This window comes from Danaus plexippus, chromosome 4 (assembly GCF_018135715.1).
Source record: "Danaus plexippus chromosome 4, MEX_DaPlex, whole genome shotgun sequence".
Classification (NCBI taxonomy): Eukaryota; Metazoa; Arthropoda; class Insecta; order Lepidoptera; family Nymphalidae; genus Danaus; species Danaus plexippus.
Window position 1 is genome coordinate 7667369 of NC_083538.1, and position 20118 is coordinate 7687486.

At 30.7% G+C, this 20118-nt stretch overlaps 1 protein-coding gene across 6 annotated transcripts in view; it reads left to right on the plus strand.

Annotated features, from left to right (window-relative positions):
* The window catches only part of LOC116768754 (CUGBP Elav-like family member 2), a 202225-nt gene that overhangs the window by 109060 nt on the left and 73047 nt on the right, over positions 1 to 20118 (plus strand). The gene's annotated exons all lie outside the window — the stretch shown is intronic.

Sequence of the window (20118 nt, forward strand, 5' to 3'; positions counted from 1 at the left end):
TTAACCTAAGACAAAAAAAATCCGTCTTTTTTTATACAATCAAAAAACTGATCTAACCTGAAATAAAAAATATTTTTTCGTCATTTTAAATAAATTTATGATGTTTAATAATAATATGTTTTCTATGTTTTAATTTTCAGATTGTAAAACTTTTGTGTACTTTCCAAATAATAACGATTTTATATTAAATATATTTTAAATCGCCACTCTAAGGTTTTTAAACCGTGAAATAATCTAAAAAAACACCTATCTTCTCGTCGGTATGGCCCGCATTATATTTAAGTGGGTAGTTTGAGCGAAAAACTGCGCATTGTTGTGGGAATTGAAAATAAACTCCCTATATAGTTCACTACCTCTATAACTAGCTGTTTTATATATTTAAACATATCTGTTTATAAATTATAATTTGTGATGAATATTTTGCAATCCCTAAAGTTTTATCCCAAAAAGTTTTCCCAAATAAATAAATTAAGACCAGACAATTCGGTCAGCCACTAAGAACAAAAATCCTTCGTTTTTCAAAAATTCATTTAAATCACATATTTCAATTATTCCTTTGATATTTGTTCAATACTGTTGGTTCTGAGAAATGGAAATGCCTTTTTTTAGATTGAGTTGCTTTTTAAGAAACATTGAATCTTTTTTATTTTACTCAATACCAAAGCTAATTAATAATTTAAAAAACCATTACACATAAAATTTAAAAGAAATCACAAATCGTGGAAATTACGGTCGAAAAGTTCTTTGGCAATATTTATACTTTTTTTTCAACAAAATTAATATAACTTTAAATACACATTATATTTTTAATGACACAATCTTTTAAACTGAACATTATTAATCAGCCAAAAAATTAAATTATGTTTCTTGGATATACTACTCGGTTTCCTAACCGTTTGATTACTCTACTGTAACCGTAATCAATGGCAGACTAGTTGAAAGTTATTATGATTATAAAAAAAGTCCTTTTAAGATGTTGTAAAATAGTTATTATTACCTTGCTCATACATTAACAAAAGAAGCATAATGTATTTTTGCACATAATATAAATGTATCCATTTCGTTCCACACCTATATATTTATTCTCTCTCGTGTTGTGACGGTAAAATAATTAAAGAAAATGTTTTATTGAATGAATTAGATGACAACTAAATCAATGTTAACGAATTTAATCAAGCCAATAACTCGAAACATGGTATTCCACTATACTTAAATTACAAAGAAACGACGATTAGATCTCAAACAATATAGGAGTACAAGAAATCTTCTCCGTATACCATGCTATATGGAGCCGTCTCACTCAATCTGTCAATTAGACCAACTACGGCTGCATGAAAGGCTTTTATATTATTAAGTATTGAAAATGTGAGACTATTTTATGAATGTATGTATGTTAAAAGTAAATTTCTGTATAATCAGTGATTAGATTCAGTAAGTGTAACGTTGTCACAGATTTTTGAACTGTATAATGACTTGAGACAACATTTTCAACACAGGTTTATTCTTATTTAGGTTATCAGTTTTAATCATCTATTTATACTATACATATATATATATAATATGAATATTAATTTAAAGCTTAATTTTTTTGTTATCAAGTTTATGGATTATTTAATATTATTTAATCATTGAGTTTTATGTTCAACATGTATAAAACCAATTATTTCTCTTTTACATAAATTTAATCATACACGGAATCAACTATGCAAAAAAATGGTGTAAAATTCCAAACTATATTTCTAGTTTAATCATATTGAATAATAAAAAAAACTGCACTGAAAAACGTTAAACCTGAACCTTTAATTATATTTCAAATACTCTCGCGTAATCAAATTAGCTTCAAACTTAATTTGACACCACTGTCTGAAATAAAAAATAAACTTAAACAAATGTTAGACAAGCCAACACTACTGTCAGCTTTCTCGTATTGTTCTAAAAAAACTGTCTGCCACTTCAACTAGTTAATAAATTATGAGCTTGTATAAAAATGCACCACAATTTTTTATTTCACCGCTCGGAGAACTCTCTTATTCACAACAATGTTATGTTAGCGGGGTGAGTGAGGTTTTTCTACTGATGTCAATTAACGCTTTAGCACTTTGCCTGCAGTGTGACAAGTGAAACCCTGTCGTGTTTTTAAATATACACAGTTTTGTACCGGTGAGGATCACGGCAAATATATACTGATATATGAGTAAAAACGTTTTTTATCCTGGCTTTAATTATTATTATGGCTTGAAAACATTTGAACAAAAATTAAAATAAACAACTCAATTTCTTCCTGTAAAGTTAGGTATTTCAGAGAAATATTTTTCTTAATTTCTAACTCTTTTGATTTTTTTAAGAGACTTCATATCAGCATAAACACGCAAAGCAACACTGCAATGTCAACCAGTATATAACTTATTTACGAACAGACAGAGGACAAAATTCACACATGACACCACTCACTCGACATCAATCGGCGAGTTTTTTTCCGCAGGCCGACAAATCGCAGTCGAAACTAACTTTACTAATGTCACATGTGTCGCGCCAATCTATTCGTGGGTTACGCTCTGGGAACAATAAAAAGTGCTCTTTTTTTGTTCGTATACTTTACTCGTATAACTCCTATATTTTGTGCTTCTAGCTCCGCCACTTTAAATGTAACAATTTGCTGGATTGAACGTTTACGTTTTTCATGTTATAAATTGTAATGGTCACTGTGACAGCGACTATTTCCTACCTGGGCTTTGAAAATTTGTGACAGGATTGGATTATATTTATTGTACTAAATACAAACAGTCCAATCATTGGAAACATTTATCTATGCAAATTGAACAGTATGATGACGAATTTTAAATCTACAATTTTGATGACGGAAAATAATATACAAACATATATATATACACGTTTAAATAACATGTGTTTTAATTGAAAATATGTTTTTGAATTTCTTATTCAATACCATTATCTTTTCCAGTTTACACATACATAGATATAAGTACGAGATTTATTATAACTTCTTTTACAATTTTGTAAACTTTTGTGTCATAAACAGTGTGACATAGTTATAAAAGTATAACCTTTTGAAATCTAAGCCTTGTTGTAACTGACTATTGTTAAAACATACAAAAAGAACTTTTTGCAAAGCTCACTTGTTGCTGAAGTCTGCTCCGTGAAGAGGAGTTCTTGAGAGCTGCAAGACTTTGTTTTGTTGGTTGTCATTATCAAATTGTGCGATCGATTTCAACGCAAACTTTATCAATTATTTTTTTTCATTTGCACCTTATATAGCGAAGTAACTTTACAATTTGCTTTAATTATTACATCAGACGCTGTAACATTTCAAAACAATGTTTATTTAATGATTTATTATTTTATATATTTTGGTTTTTATATAACAGTAAGAAAAAAAAAAAAACCATCGATACAATCAATATGATCATATTTTATTTTTCATACGAGCTTATTACCTATGTTACTATGTATTTATATATATTTAAAATTGTATGAAATAGCTGCATTCAGTACTTTCACTTTAATCCATAGTTTCTTTCATAATTTCACTTTAAAAAAAAATGATATCCAACATTTTTCACGAGTCTGTCCGTGGACATAACAAATGATCTTTTACAGTGCAGCTGCTATCAATAGCATATTAAAAATAGCACCTGACAGCAAAAATGAAAACTATCCTCCCGATATGAAATTGATATTCATCATTAACAAAATTATACCAAGGTAAAAACATATTATAGTGAAAAATATTCCTATCATTTAATGTTAAAATTACTGAAATAATTCAATGTGTAAAATCAAGCAATCGAATAATACAAAACATACTTGAATTCAAATTTCAAGATTCGTAGATTTAATAGATTACATATTCGTCCATCACTATCAAGATAATGTATTTAGTTTCCGATCTATTTACAAGCTGTAATGAAATAACAGCCATGCTATATAACCGGGGCTGGTGCTCCCAAAGACCCCAGTTTACTCGGCTATTATTACTTTAATCGCTCGACCCACTCGTGGAGATGAGCTGCGTCCATTTGTTCAATCAATTATTCGTTCGTCGGTAACGCGGCTATGTAATTTATAGGGGTAGGAGCCTGACCTATTAATCCGCACTCCCTGCACACGTTTGCTACTTTGTTAAGAACAATGATAACAAGCTGAAGTCGGTTATATGAAAATAGTAAGCTTGAATTAACGTGAATGGAAATGAAACTGTATTGTATAGTAATGAAAACTTTTTCTTTGTTCAGCATGTTTAATTTGTTTAGTAATTTTATGACAGAAAGATTGAATTTAATGACATTTGAATTGTGAAAACGATGGAACAAAATGAAAGCTTTCAATTGCGAATTTTCACATTAGAGAAACGAAACCTCTCAGCATTCCATGGATTCACCGTGCGGCTGCTGAGTCCATCGCGTTGCAGAGAGAGGAGCTTCAACTGTGCCTGGGACTGGCGACCCAGATGTAGGTTTAAGGTGCCCCTATCTAACGCGCGTTAAACTCTCATCTTCACTGTCCAAGCTCCTCTCTTTACCTAAACAAATTTGAAACGAACCTACTAGGGCTGCCTTCGATGCACGCTCCAAGAATGAACTAATACTAGTTCTTGACAGGCCTAAGTGTTTTAGCAGGTTATAGAGAGATTTGGCTGTTATACCTCTCGCTATTTTTTCTACCGCGTAAAAATTTCCAACGAACCTATTTTTAGTGAGCTCGTAATACTTTTTGACTTTGATGGCATCGTCTTTGGGGATGTTGGTTTTCCAAGGAACCGTGAGCTCTATTAGTAAAACGCGCTTTAAAATTCGCGAACATAAAAATATGTCCGGTCTGAACGCCGTCGCACAAATATCCTCTGGGATTTTATATGGCTTCTCATACGTATCCATCATTATAGTCCCATCCGAAGCCGCTTTAATGATATACAATAAACTAGTATACGTATTTAAACTCGTATGAAATATATTTCATATATATATATTATAATATATGGTCATATGGGCATTGATGAATACTTTTTTTACATTTCCACTTTTTTATATATGAATGAAAATAAACAAAATAACTGCTTAAAAATAAACAGAATGATTTGGAGAATTACAGTTAGCATCTGTAATAACTAAATTAAAATCAACCAACATACATAAAAACTAATCTTATATAGTTTTTATCTTCAAATGATGCGTATAATACCCGTCCCGATATTTTAGATATGGTCACGATTTGCATGAAATGATAGATGCAATTAGATCTTCTAAAATGTAAGTGATGTCCATCGTCAGTCTATTATTTTGCTTACTAGAATTATCAAGTTGCGCTGATATATTTTAACGATTATGGCCAAGTTATCAAGCCAGTGCAAATGAACCAGTCCAGTCCAAAGTCCAGAACGGGCTCTAAATTAGTGCTCGGAGCCATCGTTACATAATTGGGGTGCTCGTGTTAACGCGGCAAATTAATGGCTTACAATGAGTGTTCTTTAAATAACCCACTGCATACTGCAGGCTAGCTTCTTGCTCAGTTGCAATACTGTCGTTTACAATTGTGATGGTGGCGTTTAAAGTGAATAAGTAAATAACATTACCATAAGTCACCTAGACTTTGAAAATGTACCAAATTTTTTTTTTTTTTTATTTTAAAAATTAACATATAATAGAATTGTGATTTGTAAACCAACTTGGAAATAAAATATACTTATTTTATTGAATGTTAATTTTATTGCATAGAACTCGCTTAATAGTTTTACTTATTTATTTTAAAACATTCCAAATTCATTATTTATGCTTTTGTTTTCTTAATAAAATAAATTAAAGAAGTAACCTAAATGCTACACATGTAGCACCTTAAATAAATATTAATCTTGTGCTACGGGTCCGCTACGGCGTAGCGCTTCGTAGCTGGGGGTGTTAAGGGTGCCCTCATAAATAAGCTCGGCAGTTAAATGAATAATTAACGGACACTAACCGTTTTATGGAGCAGTGTTTGTGATTTTATACGATTTTATTATCTTAAAATTGTATAATTAGACAACAATAAACATTACCTATAGAGTCAAAGTAGTTTTAATTACTTTAATCGCTCCAACAAATTAAATCACATATATAAATTAAAGAATCATTTTGACATCACATAAAACGTAAAATATGACGATATCACACAATGGCTCTTTAAAGTGTATAACAAAAATAAAACACCATCAAATTGGAAAACGTCCGCTCGGTTACACATCTGAAATCGGTTTTAATAAAAAGTTATAATGCAAAAAACATGGTTTTTATAAAAAAAATGTTATAAAATTTAATGCAATCGAAGTGTCTGTATTAATCTGGACGAATGTTGACATCAAAGAGGACGCATAAAGTTCATTTGTCCGTACCGTGATCCTAATACCAATCTGCAGCCTACAAACGCCTGTTTGTATTGGACCAGTATCGATGTCCGAAACGCTTACTACTTGATATGTTACCTTCGGTATTACGTGCGTTAAATACTCGAATTGTGGGTCAGCCTTAGAATCGACACAGTAGATCAATTATGCAGTAAACTTAAGAGTTTTTAAATTAAATAATCTGTGAAAACTTTTAATAAAACTTAAACTATGTCAGTGACGAATATAGGTATAACAAATTATAAGGATCAATATCAAATATATATAATTTTTAGTAATATTTTATAATAAAATATTAGGAGTGAGAGAAGATATTTACCTTGCACAGTACCGTGATGATTTGTACATCCTTTGAATAACTGAGATATTATTTTAGGTTTGCTCACATTTGATATCGTATGTACGAGTACTCTGGATACTTAAACCTTACATAGTATAATACCATCAATGTATTTTATAATAAAGATAGCGATTTACATCATAAAATTAAGTAACATCACAAATAATTACAAAAGCCTCCTCGATGTATTGTAATAGATGTCAGGCTCGGTGTGAAAGACGTTTCTTAAGTTCAAACTCACTATCCGCCCTCGGAACTTTGTTTGATATCTGACTCTGTTAATGAGAATTTCATGTTTATGATACAAATTTAATTTAACAAGATATACAATAATAATTAACTGGTGCTAACCAACAGCTTTGTCCGAATTATATTAGATTTTATATTTCACACAGAATAGTTCGTTATTTAAGTGTATCTTGATTAGTTTTAGAAATATGTGTGTTTAAACAATGGGATGAAAAAATACGCTATCTTGGTGTTTATTAAAGTTTTCGTAACTTTAACGTCTTGATAAGGTGTTATATATATATATCTTATAAATGTATAAGCACAACCAGGATTATACAGTAACTACAGCGTTAAATACAGTACACTGCAAAATGATTCAATTAACATAAAGAGAACCGTAGCTTACAAAGCACTAAACACAAATTGAAGTACTTCTATCAACAGCCGAAATTGCAATAAACTATGCACCCGACTTAATATCTCAGTAACAAATGACCAGTAGTTAGTTTAACGGCTGTATTAATCGTTGTTTTGTCTACTCGGCTTCCAGGCATCTTACGATTTATAGTTTTCGACCGCGGTCAATACTAACAAGAGCTCCGTTTATAATAAATAAATAAGTAATGAATTAAGTTTTAATGAATATTTATTGAAGTTTGAACAAATAATAAAATAAGTTTTACTTAAAACTTCCAAAAATATTTATTTCACAAGCCATCGTGTCTTTATTTATATTGCTAATAATGTTATAAGATTTGACTTTCAGAAATTGTTATATTTTCATTATTAAAATCAAAATCAAATACAAAACTAAGCTCAATAATTATGTATAAGTCAATTATCTGAACGCAATCCAACTTTTGTTATTCAGAAGACAAAAGTGGGCTGTTCAATTATTAATTTAATTTAAGTTGTGTCGCGGCCAATCGTTTTCTGGTTTCCCTCTCTCTTTCCGTATAATCTTTATTGTTTCCTAAGATTTATGTTGAAGGAAGAAATGGGAAATATATTTCGATTCCATAATAACCGTTGCCCCGTTCGCGTCCCCTCGGGGGACATTGACGTGATGGTTTGCTTCTAATATTTTATTATAACGTATCATTCTTCACGCTATTCTCTGATGACTGAGTTAAGTAACCAATATAAATGAAATCGGTTACAATGAATGCTGCGTTTTATTAATAAACGATTTGATGGGAAAATGGTTTTCAATATTTGTCGTTTAATTAAAATATTATATAGAAGACTACAGCTTATATTTTATATATGAAATTCAACAGAAATGCCATTATAATTTAATATTAATATGCTAGAATCACATTATATAATAAAAGGAATTTAACTGTCTCGATAGATTTTCTAACATACTAAACTTCTCTCAAACTAAGTTTTTATTGGATATAGCATGACTAACTCAAGGCACATATTTATCACACACTCAGAAAAATCCGTCAAGTTTTAACATTAGTACACTGAGATCCGCTAATTTTTAAAAGTCTTTCTCAATCTTGGCAACTTAAAAATTGTGGTAAATGAAAAACGATGAATATTTCAATGATTACTTCGCTGATTGCAAATCACTACTAATCTCTTAATACTGGTATTTCTCATTAAGAGTATAAATAATTAATTATCTAAATAAAATTATAACAAAAGCGTCTTTTTATTCAGTTATTTTTAAGTTCTCTCTCTCTTTTATGTAAACAATAATATTTTTTTAAAACCGCTTTTCTAATTCCTAGTTTCTCATCGTTTATCGTCACATCGCATATTCAGTGTAGAATTATTCTAAAAGCCTCAAAAATTGCAAAAGCTCTGATGAGATACATAAACATAAACTCGCTATTGTAAAATATTTGTGTGAAACTAAATATACTTATAACATTTTGTGAATTAAAAATCTATCTTCGTATTCAATTGTTAAAAATTTTATGACGATTACCGAATGAATAAAAGTTAAAAGTCTATAGCGACAATCGCGGATTTAGCTATAAATATATATTTTATTTTTCTACAGCCTCGATTATTGAATGGAAACAATCGGAACGTTTCGATCTCTCGTTAGGGTGCAACGAAGCGGGGAAGTCTTTGAAGAGGGAAAATTAAGAAGAAAAATGTAAAGAACGCAAACAATGCAGACCGGACCGAAGGAACCCTTCGTTCATTCGTTCATTCAACGTCTACTTCCTTTGCTTCTTCATGTTTCGCTCGAACCGTACACAGCCTTGTTAGGATAAGAGTAGCACAAAAGATGGAAAATAGGAAAACATGTCTTCGTTGCTTGTTATTTAAATATCTTTTTCAATTGCAGTCTGATTGAATTTTTGCAGTCATACAATTTTTATTAAAAATATTGCCCTTTGTTACGGTAACAGTCTGCTTCGGTAACTAATTTTCTTTTCTGAACTTAAGTGTATACCTAATTGGAAAGTGAATGGATAATCATATCATTATTATAAGCTGTCGAAAAATATTTAAAGACTTTTTTACTAAAATAATATTTTAAGTATTTAAGTACATTCTTAATAAATGTAAATATAAAATTATTAAGAATTAATAAGCAAAAAAGCAAGATGAATCAAGCGTGTTATCTACGTACATATATGACAGCTATCCCAAGATCACTTCGCGTATTGGGTGAATAGTTGAAGTGATGAGAACATAGACAGAACATAGACAAATACACATAGATGCGAATAAGTGAGGTCAAATGAGAAATATAAATAGTAAAATTCAGTGGCTGGCATTGTAAAAGTGATTTACGCACTCCGTACCAGCGCGGCGCCTCGGGCCGTATCTCTTGAATGGTCCACTGAATGTTTTGTTTACTATAAATAATTGCCTTTTGTGAAATAAGGCTTTATCTTTGCTATTTATTATACTAGTTTTTGCTTCTGGCTATTGCTTAGTCTAATGAAGCATGTTCCACTGTGTCCACTATCAATATCTGATTAAAGTTACAATCTTATTTGTTCTAAATTATAAATTATTGTTCTTATATATTTTTGATTCCTTTTGTTGTTTGTTATTTCAAGTAAATTAAAATAGCAAAAATTTCAATTTCTGAAAACTTTTTAATCCAGAATTCATCAACAACGTGAACATGTTCAAAGTTTTCAAGAAATAGCAACTCGAAATCGGCGCCTGAAATAACTTTCAAACTTTGAATTTAACAAAACAGTCGTTGTTAACAAATTGTGCATGAAACCAAGTTTTGATTAAAGTATATTATGTATTTGTTGTGCTCGTTTATTTAAGGCTACATATGTTACATGGTAGATATATGATTAAGAAAATAGACATTGAAAATTTATTTAGTAGTTTCTGCTTCCGGTTTTGCACACATGTAATGTGTGAGATTTTGTTATTCTCAGACATGTGTAAAAAAAACGTAATTTAATCAGTTGATTCTGAAATGTTTAAAGATAGAAATACTGATTTTGATATTGTAAATACATTTCACATATACTAATAAAATGAAAACAAAGTAATAAGTTTCAAATTTATGTTCAAAAACACAAACCATATAAAATACTCGCAGATACCAAACAAATATTTTAATTAAAAATAACAATCGCTGTAACATATTAATAACAAACAATTTGATTTCTTTTTTATGCGATATGTACATAGTATTAATATATTAACTTCATACCTCTATAAAATGGTTTCTTATTATAAATTAAAACATATATACTTACATATAAGGACAATATTCAAGCGTCAATAGAAGTGAAACTTGCAATAGACGCCGGCAATAACATCCAATCTCGCGAACTCGGTCAACATTCGGAACAAATTGTCACCATTGGCATTTTCAGTATTGTGACGACTTTATGTGGCATGACATAAGGTTCAAAATCAAAGTAATATTTAATCTCTGTCACCATCCGCATAGAATAGGGCAGTTAAGCGGGAACTTCGACCATAATCATTATCGCTGTCCCGCCCTTAGACTGGCTGGTACAAGTTGAAGTTTCCTAGCGAGTCACAAGTCCCTAATTTATGACCTGCTTTTGGCTCGCAACAATCGTTACCAGCCGTTATAGCTTCAAGTTTTCGCTACGATTAAGGTTACGAGTTATCTTTAATTATTGTTTGAATACAAAATGAGATTTTGCACGTGTCAACCTTAACGAAATATCATCAAACTTAACTGCCAGATAGAGCTTAAAATCATTGTATCTTATTATATAGTCATGTCTATATAAAACATAAATTCGTCTATCAATGATGATTATAATCTTAATTGCACTTAACATGACGTACATGCTCCAACAAATATCATCCTACAGTTTTTCTAAAGGTAGTTATTCATATTGTAATTCTTACTTAAGCATGAATATGATGTGTTAACGCTATAGTAAAAACGTTAAATGACAAACTTAACAGACCATTCTCACTTTTCTTTTCCTTTCGTATACGAAGTCCCAATCCGTTTATTGCCTAAAAAGTAATTCAACGGTACGTATTTACATAATGTGAGAAGTAGAAAAAACAAGTTGTTTTCTTTTCGTCTACAGTCGGTCTCGGGGACCAGGGGCATGAGGGGTTTATTATATAAGCAGTGTGACTGTGCTATCCAACTTTAAGGAACTTCTGCCGTGAATAAAATTATGCGGCATTTTTTAAATTTTAGTTCCGTAACAAACTGTGTCCAAGATTTATTTTAAAACACATTTCTGTGAACAATTTTCTATCAAATAATTAATGTATATTTGATTGGTTTGTTTAAATCCAATAAAAATATATCTTAAATGTAGGCTGTAATTTTAAGCTTAGATTCAAAAAGATTCGCGTGATCCCCGTGGGTATGGGATGTTGGTAGTCCGGGAATTGAACTGAGATCATTAATCTCGAACCGGAAACTGCGCGCCCCTATTATTACAACCATTAAGGCCTATACCCAACCGTTTTTTGAACGTTCAGACGAAGCAAATTTATAAACTCAGCTATTTCTATTTTATCCCTTATGTTGTTTTATAAATAAAATAAAATTTTTTACTTTTCCAAAACAATTATATAGATAAGAATAAATAATATTTCGAGATGAAATCTACACTGTCTATTGTCTAATATGAATTTGAATTATATTATATTTAAGTAAACGGTATTTTTGAAATAGTATATATTTAAATAATGTTTATATTATTTTACTGCGCGAAGCATTGCAGAGTGATCCTTGTTAAAAGGTGGCTTCTTCCTGTTACCGCAATGTAATTATATCCCTGGCCTCTCACGGATTGCCGCAAAATGAAACTTGCTTTGGTGGAAACTTTCAACGCAGACCATTATTAACCAATTTTAAACGGACTGTTTTATATTTAACTCTCACAGTATAAATAAAATATTAAATTTCAATCAGAATCTCAAATGTTGCAGACTTTTCTTTACAAAATCTTATTCTATCATCGGCTTTTAACAATTTTCACAATAAAACTTCCAGGCAGAAATTTCTTGAATGAGTCAATAATATTATATACATTCAAAAAAAATATAAATACGAATACGAAACCTCTCCTTATAAGCTTTTAAAAACTAGAATATGTTTAAGTACTAACCACGAAGTGATCAAATTAATAATAAAATCAACAGTCGGTATTCGCATTGGACAAATTGAACGATGAATAAGAAAAAAACTCCGACTTTGTCTGCGAAAACTGGAAGTGGCGCATCCTTAAGCCACCTTAATTAACGTCTCTCTAATTAAAATTCCATTCATTTGACCGGATAAAAACTCGACGTGACTTAACGTAGGATATTCTTTTCTCTTAATATTCGACAATGTGGTATGTTGAATTCATGCTAAGAATGTTATAGCTATCCTATTTACTGGCAACGACTGTTTATGATACCACTAAGACCAGTTGACTATAATTTTCATTTAGAAAATTATAAGGTACCCAGCATCACTCGTGGAACTGTAATAAGTCAAATCAAAAGGTTCTTAGATCATAGAAACATGTGAAAAACATATACTTAAATGAATAGAAGTACAACTATTATTCGAGGCTTCGATACTTTCCGACTAAATAATAAAATAAAATTTTCTCAACAAAGAAATAGTTCCACTCCGCACACTTAAGTATTCCTTATTTTCTAGTAAACGAACCTAACCAATGACGATCACATTGATCGTGTGCAGTCAACTTAGAAAATTAAATATTTCATTAAACTTTCAAGTTTAGAAGCAAAATTTCGTATAATTACCAAAGTAGCTATTTATGAGGTCGCCAACTATATAACATTAAAATTGATCTCGTTGTTACTGAGTCGGCAACTTGGCGACGGCTACTGAATTTTCGTAGAAACTTTATCAATTTTCATCTTTCAATTGCCGCTGGCGGCTTTCAATTACAATATCATCTAGCGAGCCTCATCTGACTCCATGGTCCTGTATTAATATTGACAGAATGTTTAACAGATTGAAAGTATTTTTCGGATATTTAACGTGTATGCGAAATTTATCTACGAGTATTTTTTTACAAATATTCATATTTTGACTTATACATTTCTTTTTGTAAATCCGGTTACTAATAAGGATTATCATCATATCATTATCTATATAGTTACATGTTAACTATTGTATATCTGTCTATTTCGCTAGTCATATTTATTCTATATGTTTTTTAAGAAGCTCTCGTTGACTTCGAAACATTACCTGACTTTATTTAACGATCTTACTATAATAATTATATCAATCTGAAGAATAAAACAAGCAGAAAATTAAACAAACTCCATCATTTTAGCAGTTTGATTAATAAAAGGGATGAACTTCGGAGAAGTGAAAGCCTTTTCATTTGACCTAGTAATGTCTCAATTTGAGGACAAGTAATATGTTTTTAAAAGTAAGGATATGTAAAATCTGTAATAAGCTTCGTGATGTAGGTGCTAGCGAGTTTCATGCACCGTGAATTGCGGACGTTCCTACAATATCCAGGATACGAATCAAGTCAAACAAACGGTCAGCACGCGACAAGTTTTAATAAGATATTGTTGTGCGACCGAGCCATATTGTCGCCAAATCGTGGACCCTTCACCATTTTATTGGTCTAGTTAGCATTTATACTTGTTTCCTTGTTATCAGAGAACATTTATTTTTTGAAAGCCATTTAATAAAACTCATTCATTGCAATTACTAAAATAGTATGAAAATTGTTCTTTACAATATTGTTAAATTTTTGTCCATCGTTTATTATCAAAAAACGATGTAAATGAAAAATGTAGTTTTAAATGATATACATTATTTTTATTGTGTTTATAGTCACAGCAGTAGTGGCTTGTAGAATGTTATAAGTATTTTGCAATGTAGGTCGAGTCAGCGAATCTATAAGGTGCTCACTTAATCCTGGGACAAAAGCCTTAGACAAAAAAGATCAAATCAATAGGGTTGGCACTTCATACTAAATATAGTATCGGAAATAATATTAAATTCTCAGTGAAATGTTTTCTTCGTCAAATGTGTTTGTATAGTCGAAGTTAATTTATCTAGTATTGTTGTAGTTCTATTAATTTTTATAATTAGAAAACGCATTAAGAGAATGGAATAGTTATAATTATATTTGAAAATTAATAAGATTGTCCATTAAGAAATTATTAAATGGTTAAATAAACATAACTTTGGATAGCCAACCCTGAGGTCGTTTGTCAACCACTCTACTATGACCTGCGTACAACATCCTACGACAAGAGCTTCGAACAAGAACTTGTCGGAATATCTCTGTTTTTTTCTTGACATTCCAAATTGATTGAGTGCCCTTTACTTATGCGTTAAAAGTTTCCAGGATTTTTCTTTGTTCCTATGTTATAAAATATATGAACATTAATTTTCATATATGAGACGACTTCAAAGGCTTCATTCTGTTTTGTCTATATTATACTAAAGGAAAACCTTAACGTTCTGAGTTTAGATTAATGAATGAGGGTTTTGATTTTTTTAATAAAATAATTTGCGTTTAAACATCCCCCAGCTTGGTTTAAAATAAATCTTGAATGTAGTTAAAATGTAAAGTAAACGAATTTAAATTACAAAACCCGGAACCAGAATACACTTGGGGCTAAATGAATTTGAAACCAACGAGGCGACCAAGCCGTAAGTTTAAAGGCGATTTAAGAAACAGGAAGCAACAACATTAGGTACGTCTAGAAATTACGCTAACGGATTTTATAGTCTACTATGGCTAACTATACTTGAAGTTATCACGTTTATTATTTAATTGATTTACTAAAACATCATGACATACTAAATTAAACAAAAATTCATTTAAGAATCGTTGTAACAGATATAATTTCCATGTTTTTTTTTTCTTTTAATGTCTACCTATACATGTTCCGCTAATATCCTTCCGGCTATATCGGAGATAAGCCGGAACAAATAGGCAAACAAATATTCGAAAATTGTCTTTGTGTTCTACTTTCTTTTTTAAAAATCCTATATTTTTGCTGATTTGATTGCTGAATACGTCAGACACCTTAATTTTGCAGAGCGTGTTTGCAGTGGATAACCAAATATAAAATATACTGTAAAACCAATATATCTCACACTTAAAATCATCCTCAAATAATTAATTTGTAATGATACACATATACATTTCGTATAAGGTTCGCTTATACTCAAAATACGCTTAATTACTTAATATCAGAAACATAAATACCTCCGATCCATTATTAAAATTTTGGGGCTACGTAAACATTATTGTTCGTTAAAGCATGGCCGTTTAAGTTATCTCGCGTGTTCCGTGAGTTATCCTTAAGAGGATATTGTAACAGTACACATGGCCTCCCATAAACATACCCAAAAATAGATACATACCTTTCTAAGGCAGTACTCCAGATCTCTAAAGCAAGTTGTAATTGCCTCTTACGTAAATATAAGTTAATTAACTGTAAATTTAGGGGAACCTTTAACCAGTCTGGAGTATATTTGATTGGTAGCTAAAAACTAATAGACAAACAGCTCGTCTCTCTCGGGATAAACTGTAATCCTTATATACGAGTGTCTACCGGGACGATGTAGTATATAATATACATACTGATATGCTCATATTATTAACAAAATGAATTATATTAACTTAAAAATCAACTTATGTGTCATGCAATATTTTAGATTTTTTATCTCTTTTTAAAAATAACATGTCAAAAAACAGAAGAAAAATTTGAGTCCGATTAGTTATTTGAGAAAATTGTTTAGATGCCATAAATAGTATTGAGGCTACAAATATATTGGTTTCAACCCATTCATCAAAAAAAATCGAATGGGTATAAAAAAATACATTTGAAATATTTTTAAATCCAAACAACTTCGTTAATATAACAGCACACAAGTTGCGTTAAAGCCTCGCACACACATACAAATATCGCGAAATAAACTATGATCTGTTGCGTCAGGAACCAATTAATATAACCCTGCGAGCCGTTTGAATCAAGCAGACGCACAAATTGCCTGATGATTGCTCATTCGTTTGTCAATGCGTAAAATGTGAAACGGGGCCACACCAAACCTCACTAACGCGAGTGTACTTGGTTATTATAATCGATGTTATATTATTGAAGTATTTTCTTATATAATATAATATTCGTTACTATGACTATTTTTATAGAAATAAATATGTTTGAGATTTTTACTTTGCTAACTCATTATAAAAATATTATCCAAAATTTACCACTTCCACTCTGCTATATTAACTATAATGTATTAATGAAACTAATATTTTCGAATTAGTACGCGTATTTTATTATTTTTAAAAACTATACACTTCCGACTTTTCTCTCGACGTCACGATGGCGCTGCAAAGTAACCGAAATTAGTTACCAAAGTATGTAGTTTTAAAAAATCCGAAAATATTAGTTTCATTTAAATGAATACTTGCGAAAGTCTTATAATGAATTAAAAAATTATACTTCACTAACTAATTAATATCGTGAAACATGACTTGGTTTCGGGAACATTAAAGGGATATTTAATTTCTTTAATGTCGTATATCTTGGTAACTATCAGGTCCAATGTAAAACAAAAATATGACCGAGCAGTACCTTGTTAAATAAGATATTAAATATTAAAATATATATCCCATTAATATAATCATAAAAATATCATCATATAGTCATAGGTACGTATCACTTATTTCTTAATTGGCTCATTATTGCTTATCCGATTGTGAATTTGTAAATTGGACTCGATATTAAGCGTGTATTAAATATTTCATTGAATTCTGATTATAACAAACGCTTTCATAAAACCGATTCTATTTATTTTTAAATAAAATATAAATTTAAACAAAGAGAGTATCAGAAATTAAATATTGATGACATTCTAAATCTATACGCATAGATATATGTATGTAACAAGGCTCTCATTATTATTTGAATATGTTACAAACAAACGACAAACCATATACTTGAAGAAATAACACGCCGTCATATACAGACACCTGGAAAAACAAGTCAAGCTTGGTTTGAAAAACACGAGTCGCGTAACATAAATGTTAAAATATTTTAAAATTTGTTTTCATTTTAATTGATTGTAGCCGTTTAAAAAATTGCGATGATATTTTGTAATATGATATACAAATAGCACTCAGCTATTAGTGGTTTAAAAATGCACTCTCTTCATTTTATATAAATATAACACTTAATGCAAGTGAAAGAGTTCTTATAATAATCAAACTGTCAGAATGGAATGAGGTTGAAAAAGCAATCACGTGTTTATTAACCGTTGAGCATAATTAATTATTGTCGTTCGGTAGATAGTTGTCTGTGCGGTCCCACACAGAATATTCTATACACAGAGCATTTGTAACTGACTGCACCTGCATCGCAAACATGAACAAATAGTGCGTACATTTAAATTACGTCCGTAGCAAGGCGGTAGCGGGTTACTAGCGGCAGGAAAACATTGCGGGGAGGAAATTACGTTTCCGCGGCTCACGACCCCCCGTTAAAGGTTGTGTGCTCCTAATTTGTTGAATAATTGCTGGGAAATACCCCCGGCTTGGGGCGTATCTTGTGTTTTATTGACAGAGCTTCTTTTGATCAGTTGCGCGTTTAACATTTGGTAAGGATTAACGTTTGTTTAAAGTACCTAATATAGGAAACGTTTTATTTTTATATGAAAATGTTATACATTATATATTAACACTTCAACAATTATACAAATTGTGTTAGTGGTGTTACAGCTGTATCAATTTTCTGCTTCATTGAAGTACATTAGTTTATAACTTATTGCTTCCGGAAAGTTATATCGGGGAAGTTTGATTGGTTTTGTATTTAATGATGACTGAAAGTAATTGTCGATGTTTCTATTAGTATTCAGTTAGTAAGTAGTAAAAACTTTTGTTACTTTCATATTATGTTCACAAATATTTTGATATTTCCTTTGAAAATTTTAAAAATCTGTAATGATATTAATTATTACTGCAAATAGAGGTCCAAAAATGTAGTTATGAAAATTTATATCGAATAATAAAATAGTCGAATATTAAAATATCCCATTAAGATAGTTTTGGAAGTCAAACATTTTACATAAAGGCTTTTTGTCCACCGAAATATTGAAATTCAAAATATAATAACTCATCACAGACACAAGGCGAAAGTTTTGCGAATGAAAATTAATGAAATTCTCCAGTGCCTGGACGAACCTTGCAAAGTCCTTGTTCGCGCCAAAACGAGACCCGCTTTGACGTGGATAATGTTTAAGCTGGATGAGGTTTGTAATCCAGGTTGTTTTTTATTAATTGAACGAACATACAAATATATTTAAAAACGAATGCATATAAAGAAAAAATATTCATATCTTAATATAAAATGTTAGTTATGCAGTTAAGCCTTTACTTTAAGTCGTCTCGACCTCATCTAGAGACATTTGTATGCAAGACGCCATGAAGACGGCACTCCAGTCACCACTTGGTGGTCGTAACTTTATTTCTGAACAAGTTTGCGCTCAACTGACCCACTGCAGCTGTTCCGGAAGAGTTTAATAAACAAATAATTACTGTTGACAAGCCAAAGCCAACGGAATACCACTTTCATCTATTTTAAAAATGAAGGAGGTTTTATTGTCCTTTTAATTTTGTTGGGTATTCTGTAGGAGATTTTTAAGTGTACTTTATTACAATGAATATTCTTTGCTCAAAAATTATCTATTGTATTCATCATTTAGGAGCTCGAACGACATTTACTTTATTAAAGTAACTTTTGTATGAAATTGGCCAAAGTATTAACAAAAATTTTACTACATACGAATTAAAAAAAAATAGTTTCACGAATGTTTGTTATGATTATTATATGTTTTAAATATAAACTCCCAAAAAATATATAGAACTATAAAACATACTGCATGAAATTACGGCTTGTTTAGTATCCAGACTCATAATGTAGCATAAATAGCTTTTCAATTTACGACGAAATGCCAGGAAAATCCATTCGTGTCCTCGAAATACTGACAATAACCTTTATTAAAAGCTTCGTCGAAAATATGGCAATCAAATGGGGAAATTCACGAAAAAAATTCAGCCCGCTCGTTGGCTGAGCATTTCAAACGCTTAGAAGGGTGAGCGCCGGTTTCGTGACGCCGTCGTCGTCGGGATTCGCGTGCCTGATGAAAAAAAAATGGCAATTTACGTTTCACATAATTCGCGGTGCGGATAATTCCCGGACCCCACCCCTACCCCTACCCCACAGTCACAACCCCTTAGCGGCAATTTAGTGTCGTAAAAACCGATTTGAAATTACAAACTACGTTAAAAATTCGCATTACAATGTTCTTGTGATTTAATTTTGTCACAAAAACAATTTTAAACTTAAGCAATGCAATAACGCAGAAAATATTTGTGTTACAGAATATTAAACTATTCTAAATTTAAACTCGACATTTAATATTTCCCTGCATAACGAGATGCCAAAAATTGTCAACTCTTTAAATAAAATTCTTAATTTCATTCTTTACATTTTAACGGTTAATTTGTCTGGTTTAGTAAAGTAAATACAAAGTACATTCATGCTTGGCAAATGTACAGAACTACTCAGCATTTGGCAACAGACCCAAGCGAAAACTATTATCTGTTGAAATGCTGTAATCGAATTAAAACACAAATTAGCGCTTTAACCTTTCGCTGACGTTGAAAAAGAGTTTAAAGTTCATACTTTATGCTTTATA